Source organism: Mustela erminea, chromosome 14, assembly GCF_009829155.1.
Source record: "Mustela erminea isolate mMusErm1 chromosome 14, mMusErm1.Pri, whole genome shotgun sequence".
In the NCBI taxonomy this organism is placed as follows: Eukaryota; Metazoa; Chordata; class Mammalia; order Carnivora; family Mustelidae; genus Mustela; species Mustela erminea.
This window is the reverse complement of record NC_045627.1, coordinates 60,774,687-60,796,216: the sequence shown is the minus strand read 5'-3', so window position 1 is coordinate 60,796,216 and position 21,530 is coordinate 60,774,687. Positions and strand designations below refer to the sequence as shown.

The window sequence follows — 21,530 nt, the reverse complement described above, 5'->3', positions numbered from 1 at the left end:
ACTTCAAAGAGTATTGGCATGCAAAAAGTCTTCAGAAGTATTCACTGCTCCTGTAACAGCCCAGCCTTCTTGTTCCCCTTCCCTCCTCTGTCCATTGCTGTCCTTCCCCTGAATCCCTGTACACTTGAGAGGTGTTTTCTCAGAGTACTTCCCACTGGCCTTTTGATGTCCCTAGACTCCATCAAAAGTGGTATCAGATCTCAAAGAGACTAAAGGAGTGCTTGCCATATTCCCAACATGGGTTCCGAGGAACACTAGTCTCATGAAGTGTTCTAGGCCAAACAAAAAGTTCTGTAGTGAATTAAGTTTAAGAAAGCCAGACAAACTTTATACAATATGTGTTAGAAGGTGAACATTTTTGAGAAAACCTTGCGATCAAGAAACCTTTTAAATTTTGTTTAGCTCCATGTATTCCCAACTCACTTGTGTTTTTGTTTGCTTGTTCTCTAGAACACTTGCAGCATCTTGTTGAACACAAGTGTTGATGACTACATACGCACTAAGCCTAGGGGCCTGGAGTTAGGCCTGGTAACCACCTGCCACTCACAAGGTATGTGATCTTGGGCAAGTTGCTTAACCCATGGGATTCTCAGCCTCTGATTTGTAAAATGACAATTATGGTACCAATTTTATTGCACTGTAAGTGAGGAATAAGAGAACATAAACATGTCGCCTGGCCCACTGGGGCTAGTCCCTATTCTACTCTTGCTTTCACCCTGCCTCTCCCAGGGGCTGGTGGACATGGTTGGTGCTCGGCTTGGGTAGGCAGGGCCAGACTGCTGGAAGGAACACACCTGGTTATTGGCTGCCATTGTCACACTCCTAGGCAATGCTGTCCTTCTTAGCTTAATGTTGACTTGTTCCTCCATTTTGGATAATACTTGGTCTCCTTATGATCCTTCTTAGAGAACTTTATGAGTGTGAGCGTATGGGACAGGAAAGAAGGGAGAGGGTGGTTTGGTGGAAAAGTGGACCTCTTCTCCTCAACATTATTTTTATCCCTAGCAGTCCCGTTGCTCTGTTTTTGTAATTTAGAATAAGTCAGTTTGTGAGAGAAAACTTCTGCTTCCGGTCGTTTTATTTTCTTTTATATATCAGATATCTTGTATCACCTACTCATTTCAGCTGTAGGACTGGGAACTCTGCCATCCCCAAATGTGCGGCAGGGTTTTGTTTTGGTTTGGTTTTTTACCGAGCACCAGTTTCCTCTGCCACCTCAACAGCTGTGCTTGGTTCTTGGCAGCAGATGTCTTCTGGAGCTTCGAAGAGCCTCCTTGGAAAAATTTGTAGAGCTCCTTGAATGACAAAAGTCTTAGAAAATGTGCCCCTGAGAAGCAATCTGTAGCTTAGTTAGTACAAGGAAACTCCATATTTCAGTTATGATTTGGGATTTCACATTTGTCTACAAAGGGAGAAAGGAGGGAAAGAACAAGGAAATTGGTGGAAACAGCGCTTATTTGTCTTAGTATTTATTCAAAAATGTTTATTAAACTCCAGCTGTGCACAAGATGGTGGGTGAAAGCATGAGTAACCAGCGTGGAGAGATAAAGCACAGGTGCTTGCCTCAATGGAGAGTTTAAAAGAGAGTTGGAATTTTATTTGCAAAGAATTGGGAGCCATTTGAGCAAAGGCAGAATGCAACAAAATGGTGCCTTAAGAAAATTAGTCAGGCAATAATGAGTAGATGGATGGAAGGGAAGAAATTAGGAGACATCGTGATAATCTAGGCATGAGGTAATCAAAGACTGAACTGGGGAAGCCTAAGGAAGTCTGAACAGAACCTGAAGGGGGAGCCACAGGAGCTCATGACTGCACCGTGGGCCACTGGATGGGGCGACTGGGGTTACTAATGGCCCCTGGACACCTGGTGAGAAGTCCTCTGGTACTGCCAGTCCCCAGATGATTTCCAAGTCTTTATCTCCAGCCCATTCCTCTCTCTTGAGTGCCAGGCCCACTTAGGTTGCTCTTACAGGTCTTACTCAAAGTGCCTAAAACAGAACTACGAGCCCACACTCCCCAAGCTGCTCCTTCATCTCTTCCCCAAATCCTTTTAATCATCTCCTTGTCACTTGATGGTGTTTCTGAGATAACCAGTAACATCTCTGTCCCTTCTGCATGACACACCAGCAATAAGGACAGAGGGTACATAGGCACCCAGGATGAATGTTAGACAGCTGACTGGCAAAGTTCTAGAACATTTAGCCTTTGGCTTTCGTCAGCAGGCACTGGCCGGCTCCACCATGCCACCATGACACCATCTGAGATGAGCTTCATTTCTGTAAACAGGAGAATGGAGCTTGGTTCTTTAGCTCCTACCTTCGGGACACTTAAAAGGTCATTGAGAACTTTTATGGTATCATCACATTATGATGATAGAGTAGCCATCATGGTCCTCTGAAAAGGTGTCAGGCTTTATGAAGGTCTTCAGTGGCCATCCTCATGCTCATTCTTCAGAGAACCTGGAGGACATTGAAGCTGCCCCTCTTACAGTCTCCTGCTGGCATAATTCAAGGAGGAAAGGGGAGGTGCCAGAATGAGGCTCACAGAGGACAGAGCCTGCCATTCCAGAGTGAGGAGGGAGGCGCCAGATCTCTGAGAGTGCTGAACGCTGACGCTGAAGTGGGCACCAGGAAGCTGGAAGAGCTTCTGAGCAGGACAGTGGCGGGAGCAAGTGAGCCCAGCAGCGAGGCGTAAAGCATCAGAGGGGACTCCTCAGACATGTGGAGATCCAGAGCTCTCACTCCAGCTGTGAGACCACTGCAGTCAGTCAGTAGAGAGCTGATGAAGGCTGAAACTGGGGCCATTCATTCATTCACCAATATTTATCGCTTGGTTACTCTGTTCCAGGAACTCTTCTACTCAATAAAAGAACAGAGTCAATAAGCCGAAGTATCCCTGATCTCATGGGATTTACATTCTATTAAAGAGAAACAGACAATACATATAATTAATAATTAACTAGAGTAGGCCAGATGGTGGTAAGTGCTATGGAAAGACTCGAGTGGATAGAGGGGGCAGTAGGGGTGGCAGTTTCATCTAGGACTATCAGAAGGCCTCACTGAGCAGGTGACATTTGGGCAAAGACTTGAAAGAAGCTAATGGCAGTGGGGCTGGGGATGGAGGGCAAATAGGACAGAAGGAGGCAAATCAGGAAGGAACAACTTTGAAAAGAAAGAATCTGGGGTCATTTAGACAGTGAACTGGAGGACAATAGGATCACAGCCAAAACTGTGAATGGGTAGAATTAAACCAAATTTGAAGTGTGTTTGGCCTTTATGCTTTGAAAAGAGTCAGTTGAAGAGTTCAGTTATTCTTTGTCAGATTTTATGGGGCCAATTCTATGCTTTAACAGTATTTATAAATCTAGGGATTTGAGATGGTCTCAGGTCAGAGGAGTGGGGAAGCAGAGGCTGATGTTAGCAGAATGCTTCAAATTCCCAGATGCTCCTCATCCCTTAGGAATGGACTGTCCCTCCCTCCTGCTGTAAACATTACTACGGTTACAGATGTCCCTGCCATGGCTGTTTGCTATGCTGCCTACAGCCCCCTTTCAGGTCTGAGGCACATGTTTCCTCCCCTGCAGGGAGTGCTTCGAGCTGGTGGCTCACTGCCAAAGGGAGCCACCTGGCCTAAGGGCAGAACCTTCCCCGGGGGACAGCCACATCGTTACTGGTGGTGGGGTGCAGGGCCAGTTATGAAGGCCAGACCATCTTGTTTCAAGGGATGACAACTCTGAAGTCATCCCCACTGCCCCTAGCTCCAGAGCATACTATGGGATCAGCTGAGGCCTGGGTTCTGTCTGCACTGTGGAACAACTGTCTCCTCTACTTGGGTCATTCCTTCACCCCCAACAGCTGTTGATCCCACCGGCATCAAGAGGCTTCCTGCACACAAACCCTCATTTCAGGATCTTACAAACTTGTCCAGAGAACACGCATTTGACACTTAACCTATTTTGATTGTCTTCTAACCACCTTTCTTTAAGATAAGCAGTGCTTATCTTCCTACCACGATCAGGAGACCACCCTTGACCTCTTTGTATATCCCAGGGGGTGTAGAACTTGTCCTTGTGGGAAGGTGACAGTCCCTAATGACAGGCTTAATAAGCTTTCTTCTTCCATCCAGAGAAGCCAGTGAGAACTGGTGCACAGAAGAGAATAGCTCGGGCCCACAAATGTTTGTGCCAAACCATTTCTCTAAAGCTGGTTTTGCTGGGGATGCAGCCAAAACCCTTTTATTCCCTGCCAGGAAGTGAAAGTCTTTTATCACCACCTGGGAGGAAAAAGGGGTTCAACCGCTCAGGCTTAGTAGAAACAATCTCACATTGGTGAATAGGGGATAAAACTCAGTTCTGGGTGCAACAACTTTGAGAAATTTATACTGAATGTGTATTTCTCAAAGAGAATAGGGAGAGAGGCAGGCACTCACTTTTGCCATGTTAACCTTTTTTCATGAAAGTTTGTGAGCAATTGTTTACTTTCTAAAAATAACAGAAAATTTTATATTCAATATTTTTAAATTATGGAGACTATAGTTCAGCTTTGAGTTATATACTAAGTGATGTGATTATATTTGACCAAAGTGTTTTAACTTGTATAAACTTGATGCTCAGTTGTGATGCAAAAGAGCCTGGTTCCTTTCAAAAATTTTCTGGGGTGGCAGGTTACTTAGTCTCAGAGGAAATAAACCTTTGTCTGAGCTCTACTAAAAAAAGGCAGAAGAGAGTCCGACCTAGAGAACTTCAGCTGGAGCTCACCTCAGCTTGGGGGGAGGACACAGGGAGAGAATAGGGAGAGTTCCAGAAAAAATCCAAGAAAAGCCCGGCAGCTCTGAGAGGAAAATTCACTAAATTATAGATGTTAAATTAAGAGTCCCCTGGGATACTGGGGCACGGTATGGTGGATGTCTTAGTCAGTTTGGGCTGCTTATAATAAAAATACCATAGACTGGGCAGCTTAAAAAAAAATCAGAAATTAATTTCTCACAGTTCTGGAGGGTAGAAAGTCTGATATCAAGGTGCTGACCAATACAGTTCCTGGTGAAAACCCAGTTCCTGGTTTGCGGATGGCTGGCTTCTCACTGTATCTTCACATGGCAGAGAGATCTTTAATATTTTTTCTTATAAGGATACTAGTCCCCTTATGAGGGCTCCACCCACATGACCTAATGGCCACCCAGAGGCCCCCACTTCCAAATACTACCATATCAGGGATTAGGGCTTTAGCATGTGAATTTTGGGGAGACACATTCAGTCCACAACAATGGGTAAAAAATAAAAGTAAAACCAAAAAAACACTGTTTACTTGTTACATGCAAACATTGCTACATAAATATTTGTTCTCTACTGAGAACTTTGGTTCGTATCCCTGACTACAGTAGAACTACCTGAGGTTTTTTTGTTTTTGTTTTTTTAAAGATTTACTTATTTATTTTAGAGAGCGGGGAGGGGCATCGGAGAGTCTTAAAGCAGAGTCTGCACTGAACATGGAGCCCAACATGGGGCTCGATCTCATGACCCTGAGATTATGACCTGAGGCAAAATTATGTCCAACTCTTAACTGATTGTGCTACCAAGGTGCTGCAAACTATCTGAGTTTTTAAAACATCAGGAACCAGGTTCCATCCCAGGATAATGGAGGCTGAATCTTAGAAGGTGGTGGTAGGCGGACCATCCATGGTTTTCACCAAGCACCACAGTTACCCTGCTGTGCTGCCAAGGCTGAGGCAACTGCTGGTTTAGGATTTCACTGTGGATGACTGCCATTGCTAACTCTACTTTGTCTGCCTTCATAGAAAGCTGAAAAGATATGGAGACATAGCTCTTTTCTTACTCCCTTTTGATATTTGGACTTGTTAAATGAAATCACTACTTTTTTTTTTTTTTTTAGTTGACATATAATGTATTATTTGTTTCAGGGGTACAGGTCTGTGATTCATCAGTCTTACACAGTACACAGCACTCACCATAGCACATACCCTCCCTGATGTCCATTACCCAGCCTCTCCATTCCTCCATCGCCTCCACTGCAGCAACCCTCAGTTTGTTTCCTGAGATTAAGAGTCTGTTCTGGTTTGTCTCCCTCTCCGGTTTCATTTTGTTTCATTTTTTTCCTTTTTTCCCCTACGATCCTCTGCCTTGTTACTTAAATTCCATAAAGCAGTGAGATCCTATGATAATTGTCTTTCCTTGATTAATTTATTCCCTTAGCATAATATCCTATACTTCCAACCACATCATTGCAAATGGCAAGATTTCATTTTTTATGGCTGAGTAGTATTCCACTGTATATATACACCACATCTTCTTTAGCCATTCATCTGTCGATGAACATCTGGGCTCTTCCATAGTTTGGCTATTGTGGACATTGCTGCTAAAAACATTGGGGTGCAGGTGCCGCTTCAGATCACTACATTTGCATCTTTAGGGTAAATACCCAGTAGTGCAATTGCTGTGTCATAGGGTAGCTCTATTATCAACTTTTTGAGGAACCTTCATTCTATTTCCCAGAGTGGCTGCACCAGCTTGCATTCCCACCAACACTGTAGGAGAGGTCCCCTTTCTCCTCATGCTCACCAACATCTGTTGTAAAATCATTACTTTTAATGTTTTCCTCAACATTCCTTACGACTTAAACTTGCTCCACCCAGCACTTACCAGGCAGCATCAAACAGGGCTTTGGGAGAAGGCATTCTTGTCATTTGAGTCATAGTTCCACTTTGTCAGCACCCCGTGAGCCAGTGGCCACATGCTTCTCCCCTAGACCCAGGCGCCATCTTGTTCTGGAGTTATCCAGGCAGAAAGAGAGTTACTTAATGGGACAATTTAGATTGGGCTGAGATGGCCAGATGGGACTAAACTTTAGTTCTTTTCCCACATTCCAGCAAGAAGAAAGAAAATCTGCTCTTCTCTTGTCAAAATAACAAAGTTCAAATTCTCTCTGTACGCACAAGGTGAGCAATGTTGCACCCTGACACATTGAGCTTATAAATCCATTTGCATATGCCCCTGGGTATATACACATCCACACACTGTAAGGCAAGGTAAGGCGAGGCCCTGTGAACAGGTTCCTAGAACAGGCCAGCAGTGGGCAGCACCTGGCATCAGGGAAGGTAGGCCAGCTTCTTGAAGGCGAATCCTGACACAGACGTATATGAAATGCTGCAGAATGAACATCAGTGGTGCTGTTAACATCAGTGGTGCTGTTAACATGCCAATTTGCCAGGAGCTCCCCCAGCTGTTTAGTGATCTGGTCAGGTACAACTGAGCCTCATTTCTAAGGACTTGCCCCATGCATGGAAGTTCTAGTTGTTTCCACTTGGTGTCAGCATTTTCTGTCTTAGTAGGTTTCTGGGTAAAAATTAAGCCAAGTTCTATTAAAAAAAAGTCTAGAGCATTTGGTTGTGAATAAACTACTTCACTTAAAAAAATGTTTCACATGCTTTCCCTGGTTTCACAACTCTTGCAATGCGAGGGGGTAACTGATGCTTGGGAAAACGACGGATGCTCAGCCTACCAACAGCCTCTGAGACTCAGCCTCCCTTGGCTTGGGATGGAGCCTGGTCCTTGAAGTTCTAAAAACTCAGATAGTTATATGGCAATGTACAGTTGTAGCAAGCAAGCAGGATTTTTGGTTTTGCTTTTGTTTTTTTCCATTGTTCTGGACCAAATACTTGTATTTTCCTGAAACTTGCTCCTTCACTTCCTGCTTTGTAATTTCTTTTTTTCTCTATGCAGGGAAAGGGCACCATCTTCTTTATCCACAAAAGCCAGCATGGGATTACCCCATCCATTCATTGGCTTAGCAAATTTTAGGGATCTCCATTGTGTCACATGGGTTCCTCCTTTTACGGAGCTTTTGGGATTTCGGATGGCAACCTAAAAGGGCAGAGGAAGCTGCTGGAGGCAGGGGTTCTGTAGGGAAAGAGGTGGGTTCTGGTTTTGAGCCTGGATTGCCGCTTAGCAGCTGTGTGGCCTTGGACTGGCAACTTAACTTCTCTGAGCCACAGTCCCCTCATACATAAAACGTGAATATTATACAGTTTCTTCCAGTTTACCAGGAAAGTTAAGTGTTACTTATATTCACAGGTACTCACTGAATGTCTATTGAGCATATAGGCAGGGGTTGTTCTGGCCTTGGCCTCCTCCAGCTCTGGTGCTGAGCAACAGCAAGGTTTGGAGCCAAGTAGAGGTTCACCATCCACCCTTGGTGACAGGTAATTGGCGGAAATCCTCCAATGTGCATTTAAATTTTTATAGATCTTGCACATCTGCAAATTTCTCTCCATTTAGGATATACTAATTTACACTTAGGTTTGCAACAGAGAGGTGGGAATGGACCCATTTTCTCATCCTCTTAACCCCCAGTGTCCTTACCAGACTTTGGGGATCTTTGCCAATTGGGCATGTGGGAAAACGTATCTCAGTGGCGTTTTCTCTGCAAAGCATCCATTTATATCTTGTGCCCATTTTTCCACTGGGTGTGTTGCTTTTTTCTTATTGATTTCTGGGACTTGGTTACCTATTGCAAAACTAGCCATTTCCTGCATATAGGTTGCAAATACTTGCCCATATTTGTTCTCTAACTTTTGATTTGGCTAATGGTGGTGCTTTTTAAACATACAGATTTTTTTATATTACCAATATATTGATCTTCTCTTTTATGACTTTTACATTTTGTGTCATATTTGGAAAGCCCTTTCCCACACTGAGACTCTGAAAGGAAAACAAAATTCATGGTCTCCTTTAGTTTTTTTATAGTTTTATTTTCATGGTTACATCTTTAATCTGCTTGGAATTTATTTTTGTGTAAAAGTGGGATAGTGGATCCAAGTTTCTTTCCCCCAAGTAGCTTCCTAGTTGTCCTAGATTCTTTTATTAAATAATCCATATTTTCTCCACTGATTTGAAACCTACTTAAGTTTTGAAAGAAGGTCAGAGACTTCTAAATTTGGCAGCAGGAGGATATCCAAGCTGCAAGACTTTAGATGAGGCTTGTAGCTCTTTCTGAATTGTGTCTCTTGTCATTTAGAAAAAGGAGAAATACAGGTCCATTGTTCTGAAAATGTAGTTCAACAACCAAGTGTGTGGGAGAATGGAAAGAACACAGACTCCCAGGTCAGAAAACCTGACTTCACTTCTGTTGAGTAATGGTGGGCCAGTAATTTAACTGCTCTGTGCCTCAGTTTCCTCCTCTGTAAAATGGGTCTAATAATAGCATCTATGTCATACTATATTGTGAAGTTCAGATGCATTAATATATGTGAAAGAGCTTTATAAGCGATACCGATCTGTGGGCACATTTGTTATTTGAAGTTTTACAAGTTGGTACAGCATTGCCGGTTAATTTAGGCAACACAGATCTAGAATTTTCAGTTTATTAACCTTCTGGAAATCCTTCCAACTTCTTTAGAGATGGTTAGCTTCTTTCTCTTTACTGGTGAGTGTTGTGGGTTTGCTGCTTTTTTGCTTATTAGTCTGTTTTCTGACAGCATTTGAGTAGAGGAAGGAAGAGAAGACTAGGAAGTTAGATCATCCATTGGGTTTTGAGGGAGAAGGAGGTGAATCAGCAGGAGTAGGGGGGAGACCTTGGTGGAGGAAAGGAGAACCAGAAGGAGAGTGAATGCATTTATTTGCAACCTTGTAAATATAATCATTTCCTAGAAAATGTTAAAAACTTGCTGCTTTAAATTTACTTTGCAACAAAGTTTTTTGGGCAGTGCAGAATAAAGGCTGAGCATCAGGTAGTATAGTGCTTAGTCAGAGTCCCTTGTCTTCTTAGGGTACCCAGCTTCCTCATCTCTGAAGCAGCGATACTCATAAATGCAGGCCTCATTCTCACGTGAGACTAGGTTGAAGACTGGAGTAGGCAATTGAGGAAGAAGTGTAAATATATGATGGTGGCTTGTGTTTGCCCCCCGGGGAATGCAGTCTGCGTCAGTCTGCATCATCTGCAACCAGTCCTGCTGGAGACAGGTGTGCCTTGGGTCTCGGCAGTGACCCTTCCCCATTCTTGGGGACAAATGCCCCTCCCCATTTTGAAACCAGCAGAAGTCTGGGCAGAGGAAAATGCCACTGCTATTCTGCCAAGTTTGCAAGAAAGGATGTGGGACAATGACTCCATTATCACAAGGGGAAGAGAGATTGCCTAGGAGGACAGGGGTTGCGGGTATTGGATGGGGACTTGGTAGGAGTTGGTGGGGGATGCGGGGGAGGTCCATGAGACCAACAGCAGGAGTTGGCAATGGTGGAGGTAAGGGGCTGGTCCATGAGACCAGCAGCAGAAGAGCCAGGAGAGAATGAAACTACCATTTGCGTAGCAGGTGTGAGGCACTTAAGGAAGAAAAATATCACTGTGATTTGAGTTGTTGGAACCAGAGAAACCTGTTCTTCGGAATGCACTCAGAATGCTGTGAACCTGGCTATACCCGTGCCTGCATTGATCAGTTACAATGACTTAGCAGTGGCTAAGGCAGATCTCAGTTCCCAGCATGCAGAGCTCTTCCACACACCTTATTACAGATTACAGATGCTTCCAGCCCCGGGGGAAGGGTGACTTGAAAATTCCTTCCAGGCTTTTGCTTCAGCAGCACATATACTAAAACGGGAATGATACAGAGAGGAGTAGCATTGCCCCCACACAAGGATGACTTGCAAATTTGTGATGCCTTCCGTATTTTTGAGAACACAAATGCTGCAAGCCTCCAAGGACAAAATTCCTTCCATGTTTAGCACATTTTAAGTGTATTTTGTTGTGTTCTAAAAATTTGAAAACAGATCACCTAGAACACCCAATTCATCAGTTGGCCCAGGTGCTGTAACGAATTACAGTATTTTCTCTGTGTCAGTCATTATAAATAAGTGAATTCTCAGGAAGTGTATTGGAAACCACCAGAGGATGTTTGCACTTTTTTGTGAGATCACATTGTTACATTTTTACCATGAATTTTTGGTTAATTCTATACCAGCTTAGGGAATTGTGCCTGGGTCTATGCATGTGTACTCTCGTTCATAAAAACCCTCCAGCAGGGCCAGCTCCACAGGCGTGTGGTCACCGAGGGCCCCACCCTCAAAAGAGCCCTCTACTTGGTTCAATATTCTGCTGTCACTGTCTTGAAATTCTTAATAATTTTTGAGCAAGGAGCTTCACATTTTCATTTTGTACCAGCTCCCACAAAAGATACAGTCAGTCCTGCTCACTATGAAATATTGGACTTTGTTCAGAAGGGCAAGTAAGGTTATTTTTTAAAATTTTAATTAGGTCTTTATCAGGTTTTTTGTTTGTTTGTTTTGTTTTTTTAATGCCTGCCATTCAGAGAAAGAGGAACTCTCCTACACTGTTGGTGGGAATGCAAAGTGGTGCAGCCACTCTGGAAAATAAAATAGAGGTTCCTCAAAAAGTTAAAAATAGGACTACTGTAAGACCCAGCAATTACACTACTAGGTATTTATCCAAAGGATACAAATGTAGTGATTCCAAGGGGCATCTATACCCCAATATTTATGGCAGCAATGTCTACAATAGCCAAACGTGGAAAAAGCCCAGATGTCCATCGATAGATGAATGGATAAAGACGGTGTGGTATATGTGTATGTATATGTATATATGCACACACACACACACACACACACACATACACACAATGGAATATTACTCAACCACCAAAAAGAACGAAATCTTCCCATTTGCAATGATGTGGATGGAACTTTCACTTATGCTAAGTGAAATAGATCAGTCAAGGAAAGATGACTACCATATGACTTCACTCATATGTGGAATTTAAGAAACAAAGCAGATGGATGTGAGGGAAGGGAAGGAAGAATAAAATAAGATGAAAACAGAGAGGGAGGCGAACCATTAAGAGGCTCTTAACTATAGGGAACAAACTGAGGGTTGCTGGAAGGGAAGTGGGTTGGGGGATGGGGCAACTGGGTAATGAGCATTAACGAGGGTCCTGGGTGTTATATGCAACTGATAAATCACTAAATTCTACTTCTGAAACTAATAATACAGCATATGTTAATTTAAAAAAAAAAAAAAACACCTACCCTTCAGGGATGTAGAAGTTTACGTGGCAATGTTTATGGGGGAAAAGTGCTTCATCATGTCAACGTATAGACAAAAGTATTAATCTTGAAAAAAACAACAGCAAATAAATAGTTGTGAAAGGAATAAAAACGTAGTTGAAATAATGTCTTTGGTTCAGGAGCATTAATTTCAACCACGTCATCCCCTCTACCTAGAGGAAATGAGAGAAAAATAAAGAGGCAGAACAGAGAAGGTCAAGGTATAGCAAAGAGTGGAAGCAAGGGTGGGAGAGTGAAATGAATCAAGTTTTGAGCCCAAGAGTCTTCTTTTGATGCAAAAGAGCAATTTGCATGGTCACCCTCTCCAATGAGTGCATTATCTGATGCTGTTGACTTCTCAGGGAGACAGACTCTGTGTTCTCTCCACTGTGTGGTTTAAAAACTTTGGTGTGTCCAGATTTGCTTTGCAGTGGACGAGCGTCCTCATCTTGGTGACTGCTAGACTCAAAGTAAAACAGCTGCTCGGTGGCTTTGACACCTCTCTCTCCATGCTTGCAGGTGCCTTACTGTTTTGCCTGAGCCTGTAATAAGAAAGTTAAAAAATAAGTTAGCTTCTTTTCTTATACTCTGCAAATACATACCTCTCTCCCTGAATTCTCAACGTTACTATATTATATTTTTGGTCCCGGCTATTTCTTTCACCAATTTTCTCTTAAACTGATATATGTTCACCCAAGAGATGATTCTGTTGCTTTAAGAAAGAAAAAAATGTCACACTTGGTTGGTCTGAAAATGTAGCACCTGGCACCCATATTTAGAAATGTTCAGACACACACACACTTACCAGCCTTTCGCACTGAAGTGTGCAAAGCATCACAGGAAGCTCATCGAGTTCAATCATTTATTTGTAAGTTGGTTGTTTGGAACTTGAAAGCACTTTTTCCCATAGAAGCAAAGCTATAAATGGGGCTTTGGTCCCCAGGCTTAAAAGACTGTTGCAGAAATGTCTGCTATGGAGACACAGTAATTGAGCCAAAGGGAAGAGCTAAAGTGCTAAAGAAGTAAAGCCTGTTTCCTTTGAGTGCTTCCCTGGAAGAGGGATGGGTTTCATGTAAGGAGGCAGTGGAAGCAGCTGGAGGCTTCCAAGGAACCTGGGGGTCCCATCAGTGACCCAGACCCTTGGTTGCTCCACTTCAAAGCCCGGGTGCTCTTCCTTCCCCATGCAGGGGCGTACCACACAGTGCTTTGGTGGCACTCCCATGTGTGGGTCTATTTGTGGCCCAGAATGGAAAGGAGAGCAAGAGAGAAGGGGAAATTTTCTTGAGGTATCTGGAGTTTTAGAAAAAGAGAGCAAATGAAGCTGGGTGACCTTGTGGTGCCAGAGCTCATATTGTTCCCTTAGAAGAGAAAGTCCCTCTTTGCTCCTCTCCACAAGCTTCCTATTCGTATGGAAAGCTCCAGCCCACAGGTCCTCTTCTCTGGGGAGCTGTCCCTGTTTTCCGAACTCCCCACTAGCTCTCAGTGCAGCGTATATCTATCTATCTCTGTGAAAGCATACTTAACATTGTTCATAATTATTTCTCTGTATGTCTCCCCCACTTGATTAGGAACCCTTTAAAGAAAAAATAATTTAAGTTCATTTTTAAAAATTTCAGGAACCTACTCAAGAATGTGTGTCTCCTTTGTCTATGTTGGAAGCAAACTATGAACAGTAAAAACTGGGAACTAGGGGAACTAGTGGGAACATCATCCCACCGCAGGGGAAGATTGGAGACTGTGAGGAAGAAGTCTCAGATCAGAACCTACCCGTAGGTTCTTGGTTCTCTCCCCACATACCAAGACCTTCACTAGTCCAGAACCACTTGCCTCTTATCCATGATGTATAGAAGAAAGACACCTTGAGGTGGGTTGGGGACATAGATACTAAGTGTAAGCTCCTGCTTTATAAGCCATGGGGGCTATATTTTGAGGGTTTCTGGTAGCCATTCTCCCTTCTTCCAATGACAGCCCCTGACTTTTGTGTGGGGATCAAGGGTGGGCCTCTGACCCAGCTTCAAGATGGAAGATGGGTATCACTTCCCCCTTGCCTTGGTGTTAGCTCTAGGGATGGAGATGTGGCCAAAATATTCCACATGGGGGGGTGGACCTCTCATTTTTCAGGGTGCTGTCACCATCCCATTGTACTTGAAACTGAGGTTGGAGCAGCTGGAGTGGTGGTGTGTTGGTAAAAGTTTAATAATTAGCTTTCAAACAAAAACCCGAACAGTCCTGTTTTTTAGTTTCTGCCAACTCCTATGGTGTAAATACTTTGACCGTGGCTGCTTTCAAACTCCAGCAGTGTCATTGAACATGGAATTAGGAAGAGATGTACCGTGGCCGACTGCTACATCATCTTCCCACCTTAGAGACAGATGCTGTAGGGGTGTGTAATCTCAAGAGCACAGAGATTAGTAAAATATATTAAAATAATCAGAAAGAGATGAGTTTTGAATATCTACTGCCTTTGCTTTAAATATAACTTATTTAAAGCTTATTTAATTTATTTTTCAAATAATGGCTACATTAACAATAGGTTCACAACATTTCTGAAAATTTAATGGTCTTCCAAGAGCTGGGATGAGCTAGATCCAGCAACCCACTGAGCCAGAGCCACCTGGGCACCTTGCATGTTAGTTACTACATTATTTTTAGATGATTACATCATTTCTAATTCTGCACTATTGTATATAACTCTACACTCAGGAAAAATTTCTAAAATTTTACTTTATTCTTTTGAGCATCTTAACATTTTAAGATCCAAATTGCCTTCTGGGATGTTTCTTTCGATCTGTAGTCCTGCCTGCCACAAGGGTACCCATTTAATAGTGCCTTTGACAAACTTGAAGCTGATCACTTCTTAAAAGCTGAACCAATTTGATAGATTCAAAAGATGGTACTTATACTCGCTTTAATTCATTTCTTTGCTTTAGTGAGACTGTGAGCTTCCTTATCAGCTATTTGCCCCTCTTCTTTTGAGAGCTAACCTTTTGTGCCCTCTGCTCACTTTCTACTGGGCGATTAGCCATTTATTGATTGATTTGACAGATTTCTTTCAATAGTAACATTATAGAACATTTATGATGATTTCTTTATATAACATGGCTTTCTATAAATATTTGTTACATTTTACATGAGGGGTCCTCTGACTTACAGAAGAGAAAAATATTGAGGATTTCCTGGATGGCTTAGTGGGTGAAGCATTTGCCTTCAGCTCAATTCATGATCCCATGACTTGAGATCTTGGTCTTGGGATCGAGTCTCACATTGGGCTTCTCTGCTCAGTGGGGAGCTTGCTTCTCTCCCTCCCTCTGCCTGCCGCTCCCCCTGCTTGTGCTCTCTCTCTCTCTCTCTCTGTCAAACAAATAAATTAAATATATTTTTTTAAATGTTGAATCACAGGAGACAGGAAGTCATGCTCTGGGAGGATGATAGTGATGTATCGAGTTTTCTCATTACAACTCTAAGGCTAGCATAGGCGTTCTTGGTTGTTCCCAGTCTGTCAATCCCTGATACACCATTTCTTAAAAGGGAATTTGAATTCTTCCATTCAGGTAACCTGAGGTTGGAGCTGTGAAGATTCATTTAAGCCGTTTCACTTTGGGAACAAAATTATTAAGTTAAAAAATTGTAAATAGAATAAATAAAGAGAAAAGCATGTACATTTTTCATAAGCAATCTGATTCCCTGCTCTAATTCAAAATGTCTTGCCCACAGACGTCTTTGCAAAACAGAACACTGTACATCAGTTGGGAATAAGGTGGTCTTCATTATTTCTGCTATTGCTTTTTTTCTGGTTTGTAGTCTTTCTCTAAAGTGGACTTTTGCAAGTCAGTTCACCTTCTGGGCCTTGATTTCTTCGTCTTTGGAATGCTAGATAAAATACAGGACATGATGCAGTATTCGGGACATGCTTTTACTAAAAAAGTATCTGTTGGCCATCTGCAATGATCTGGGCATTCTGTGTTTTTTTTTTTTGTTTGTTTTGTTTTGTTTTTTGGCTGAATCTGGTAACTCCCTTTCTAAGGCCTATTCCAGATTTGACAAACTATGATTTGACAAACTCCCTGTCTAAGGCCTATTGCAGATTTGTCAAACTATATTTGACAAACCAGATTTGACAAACAAGGCCCTCTGTAAGGCCTTGAAATGTAACCGAATTTATAGGCATTTTGCAGTCTGGGTAATCTGGATCCTGCACTACAGTGGAATACCACTGTCCAGAGAACCATCCCAGGGCCAGCAGGAAAGGAGATGTTGGTGAGGCATGGGGAGGCCAGGGCTCTGGGTGCAGATAGTTAAGACATGGGAAGCAGAGCAATAATGTGCAAGAGACTGTAGGACTGACAACCACTGATCTTTTTCCTTTGCTCCATCATTTAGCCTTTTTGAGAATGTCATCTAGTTGGAACTAAACAAGATGTAGCCGCCTCAGACTGGCATCTTTCCCTTGGGGATTTCAGGTGCATTTCAGGTCCCTCTGTGCATTTTCATAGCTTGACATCATTTCAGAAATCCTCATACATATGTTATTACTCAGAGTCAAAGGAGTGAGTGGCATTTGAGATTTCTTTGCAGTTATTTTCGTTCTTAGAAAATATTTTATTGAGGATGTACAGAGGACTCGGTCCAAGAGTCAAGATAATCCTCTTCTCTGGGATATGTTACCACTTACATTCATTTGTTTCTGTTTATTTTTATAGGTAATATTTGCCTTTTTCACAATGTTTGACATACTTTTGTTTTTGGGACATGTCAAACCTAGTTTAAAAGTTGAAATACCATAAAAAGATTCAGAAAGTCTAATCCTTATCACTTCTGCTGTTTCCAGCTCCCTTTTGCCTCCTGTTGGTGACTATTTTCATTAGCAGCTCATTTATCCTTCCCGGGTTTATGTTTATTTTTACAGTAAGTGTGTGTCTATAAACTTTCTCTATCTTCTTGATAAAAACAAAAACAAAAGCAACTGACCCTGCCCAGACCTTGAGAATCCTGGAGCTCACACCTTTTTGTATGGTTATGCTGAACTCTCCCGTAAAGATGGGTCAAAATTTATTCAGCTAGACCCCACTAATAGCCATTTAGGTTTCCCGATGTTTCGCTGTTGCAAGTAAAACAGTAATAACTGTGTGCAGATGTGGCCTGGGCGGGGGGGGGGGTGGCGGGCATGCACGTGCGTCTGCAGGGGAAGGCCCTAAAGGTGAGGTGGCTGAGTCGGAAGGTCAATTCATGCAGTTTTGTTAGGCATGGCCAGCGCCCTCTGTAAAGACTGTCACGTGCCGTCAGCAAAGGGTGCCCGTGTCCTCAGAGCACCCTGCCATCAGACTTTTAGATTTTTGTCAGTCTGACACGTGAGCTGTCTCTTCATCCTGGTGATCACCTTTCTTTGCAGAGGAGTGTGAGCGAGCATCTTCTCATTCGTTCAGAGACCTCTTGCCATTCGTGGTCATGGTTTTTGATCACCTTGTATCTTGGTTTTTCTTTTTTCCCATCTCAGTTTGCAGGAGCTCTTTATCTAGTAGAGATGTATATCTCTCTGATCTCTGTACATAGTATTAATATTAGTATTATCTCTAGACATCTCTGTATTTGTTATCTGTGATGCATAATGCAGTTCTTTACTCCCAATTTGTTGTCTTTTGATGCTGCTTATGATGTTTTTAAAAAATTTATAATTTTTTTATTAATATATAATGTATTATTAGGCCCAAGGGTACAGGTCTGTGAATCGCCAGGTTTACACACTTCACAGCACTCACCATAGCACATTCCTTCCCCAACGTCCATAACCCCACCACCCTCCCTACCCCCATACCCTCAGCAACCCTCAGTTTGTTTGTGAGATTGTCGCTTATGATGTTTTTTACACCATGAAAAATTTCTTTATGTTTCTCTGTTAAATTTATCAGTCTTTTATTGCTTCTAGATTTAAAGTCAAAAGGTTGTCAAATTTAACCGTGTTTTCTTCATTCTTACACTTAGCTCTGATCCACTGGGAGTTGTTTTTGGTAGGTGGTTTGAGGTTTGAATCTAGTTTTATCTTTTGGCATCATATTGAATTTATATATTAATTGGAAATAATGGACACCTTCATGATATTGAGTCATTCTACCCAAGAATATGAAATGTCTCCCCATCTGCTCAAGTCTGCTTTTGTTTTGCAACCCTTTAAACCCAGGTGGACTGCCTGGATTGGAGGACTATGAACTAGTTAAGGTTCACTTTATAAAAGATAACAGAAAATAATAATCAGTCAGAGCATCTGCTACCAAGGACTTCTGGCCTCTGGAAGCTCAAATCGCTGGAGGCTATGAGCCTTACCTTGGCTCTCCATACCTCTGACGCTCCTGTTCCTTGCACAGAGCACTCTGCATCCCCACTCTTGCCTGTTCTCTGGCTTCTTCACAGCCCTGAATGATAGAAACAACCGGGCCTCCTAATTGCCACAGATTCTTGGTGTCTGCTTCCTGCCCTGTTGCTGACTGGTGGCTGGGCTGTGTGACTGATGAGGAGAAAAGAGTGTTTGAAGACGCCCAAAGGGATGCTCCCCTGCTGGGACATAGTGAGAAATAAGATGGATCTGAAGGTGAGACTGGGTCACAGAAGAGCATGAATGACGTTCAGACTCGGTTCTAGGAGAAAAGCCTCTGAATCCTTAAGAAGAGTCATCAGCTGGGAATGTGGGCTGGGAACAAGAATGAGGGTGGATCTGGCTACCAAGGTGTCCTAGGAGGCTGAGCGGTGATCCTGGTGAGGACTCAGGCTGGCATGAGGCCGAGGTGACCTTGTGCATACTACAAAGGAGAATCTGGTTAGCAGATTGGCTGGAGGCAAGGGAGGGGGTGATGACAGTGGCCCAGGAGTTGTCCATCCTGACAACAGGCTACTCTAATGTCCCTGCCAACCAGGGACCTGGACGATACAAGAGTAAAGGCTGTTAAGGTCCAAGCTGGTCTCCTAGTGAAACAGATCTTGTCCTCCAGGCCAATTTGACATACAGAATTTTGAGTTTACTGAATGGGTAAAATAGGGAGGGGATTCGCCTCACAAAAAGTGAAGCCTTGAGCTGCAAGGAGCCTATGTGCATTTGCTCAGGTCACCGACGTGCTCTCATCTTTCTTCCTCCTTCCTTCTTCCCTTCTTTCTCCCTTCCTGACTCTACTCCCCACAAAGGAGGAAAACAGACTGTCTGCATCTGCCACACTTCCTTTTCTCTCTCTGCCTTTTCTGGCCTCTTCTGCTATTTTTTGCTCTCGAGGCCAGGCTTCCTCCCTCAGCTTCCTCCCGACCTGCCTCTGTCTGGGCTGTCTATGAGCACTGCCCAGTTAACCAGGCATAGACCTGACCAGCAGCGAGTTTGGCCTGCAGTGTCAGAAAACTGCCAAGGCCACTGCGGCTACAGGACACCCACCTCATCCCACCCCACGGAAGACAGCCAGCACAAGAGAAGGAAAAAGAGTGAATGGTTTGGGCATTAGGGGGCTGAGCTTAGGGAGCAGGAAGACGAGGTGGGCTTAGGTAAGTTATGTCACCTTTCTGAGGCTCAGACTTCACATTATGAATGATAATAGTAGCATTGCTCAGAATTGCTGTGAGGCTGACTACCATGGGAGTAGGTTATGGTTAGGAACACAGAACCCAGCTGCTTGGGAGGCTCAGTTGGTTAAGCACCTGACTCTTGGTTTCGGCTCAGGTCATGATCTCGGGGTGGTGAGATCCAGCCCCATGTCAGGCTCCACGCTTAGTGGGGAGTCAGCTTGAGAGCCTCTCTCCTTCTCCTTCTGCCCTTCCTCTTGCTTGCATGCACAAGCTCTCTCTCTCTAAAATAAATAAATCTTAAAAAAAAAAACAAAAAAAACACACCACCATACTACATAGTGCCAACATCACCACTTGCCTACTTTGGCAGTGTGTCTAAACCAGCCCTAGCAGGAGAAAAGCCATCAGCAGGTGGATAGCAGAGCAGAATGGCTGAATTTTCAGTTCTGGTGAAGACTGATACTACTTCCAAGGCTCTGTAACCTGCCACAACCACCTAGTCCCTCACTGGGAAGCAATCTGGTAAAGACCATCTCAGGCTTCTCTTCTGGAAACTGTTCAGGTGTTTCCCCTGGTGGAATCCAGTTTCTGTGCATATGGGCCAGTGTCCAAGATGCCAAGTCAGAAGGAGCCTGAGTTCTCCTTGAATCCCTTTTCTGTTCTCTAAAGATGAGAAGTTGAGGTCAGGGAGACTAAGTGATTCACCCAAGGTCATGGATAAGTTGGTGCCTCTGTTGCAGAGCTGGACCCTCTGCTGAATCACAGACCTCTCTTGTGATGGGAAAGCCCTGTGATTCTCAGCTTTGACTACAGAAACAGGCATGGGTTTGAGTCCCAGCTCCTCCATGTATGAGTGGTGGAACTCTGAGCCCGTTACCTTACCTTCCTACAAATCGGTTTCTTCCCATGTGAAGTGGGTGTCATCATATGGAAACATGGAAAGCATTCAGTAGCATGTTGTTGTTTGTCGTCATTCACAGATGCAAGGAAAGACCCAAGAGAAACTAGGGTTGGTGGGGTCTCATCTCCAAGCTCCAGTATAGTGCGTCTTCTTACTCTCAAGTCTCAGCATCTCATAGACTAACTGAGACTTAGGCAGTCCTGGCTTTGCCCCAAAATTCTAGACCATATCTTCTTTTATTTATTTTTGTTAAATGTTTAATACCTACAGTAGGTATCTATATACCTGCCACTCAACGTAAGAAGTAGGACACCACCATTGCCTTTGAAGCCCTGTGTGCCCCTTTACTCCAGCACTCACCTGATGACCACTCACCTGATTTTTACATTTATCATTCCCTCCCTCTGACCATATGGGTGTGTGTCTTAAATAATGTATTAGTTACTTTCACATGTCTTTAGCCTTACTATAACTGGAATCATGATGTGTGATCTTCTTTATCTTGCCTTTATTGCACAAATTATTTTCGTTATTTATCCGTCCTGATGCAATTACACTTCACTCATTGTCACTGTTGAATAGGACTCCATAGCATCAATATGCCACAATTAAAGTATTCTTTCTCCTGTTGATGGGCAATTGGGTTATTTCCAGTGTTTTTAAATTTTCTGTTAGAAATGGTGCTTCCAAAACAATTTGCGCATGACCTTGGTGTACATGGTATATTTGTACTGCTTTGTTATGTCTATGACCCAAATTACTTTAGTGCTACCAGCCTGTTTCCAGAGTGATTGTACCTATGTGAATTTTATCAACAGTGTAGAGAGTTCCAAATTTTCTCTAAGGTTGGGATAATCCACTTTTCATCTGTTCATCTAGACATTAATTTTCATGTCCACTGTGCTGTGTAAATTGAGACAGAGTGTTTATTATGGTAGGTTGTTCTCCATGTGCTGTGGAAACCATGTCACGTGGCTTCACTCTTTTTATGAGTCCTTAGCTGACTTGGCATCCTCGATCTCCAGGCTT

The 21,530-nt window shown here is 43.2% G+C and overlaps 1 protein-coding gene and 1 non-coding gene across 3 annotated transcripts in view; both read left to right on the top strand.

Moving 5' to 3' along the window:
• The first annotated feature begins 466 nt into the window (after positions 1-466).
• The window catches only part of BLNK (B cell linker), a 112,448-nt gene continuing 91,384 nt past the window's right edge, over positions 467-21,530 (top strand). The window contains exon 1 of one of the 2 annotated variants that reach the window (XM_032311715.1): positions 467-550. The gene's annotated coding sequence lies outside the window, so the exon portion shown is untranslated. The remainder of the gene's footprint in view (positions 551-21,530) is intronic. The other variant, XM_032311719.1, reaches the window with a different exon arrangement.
• On the top strand, positions 10,576-10,678 carry LOC116573783. Its single transcript, XR_004278995.1, has one exon. It is a non-coding gene; the product is annotated as a U6 spliceosomal RNA (small nuclear RNA).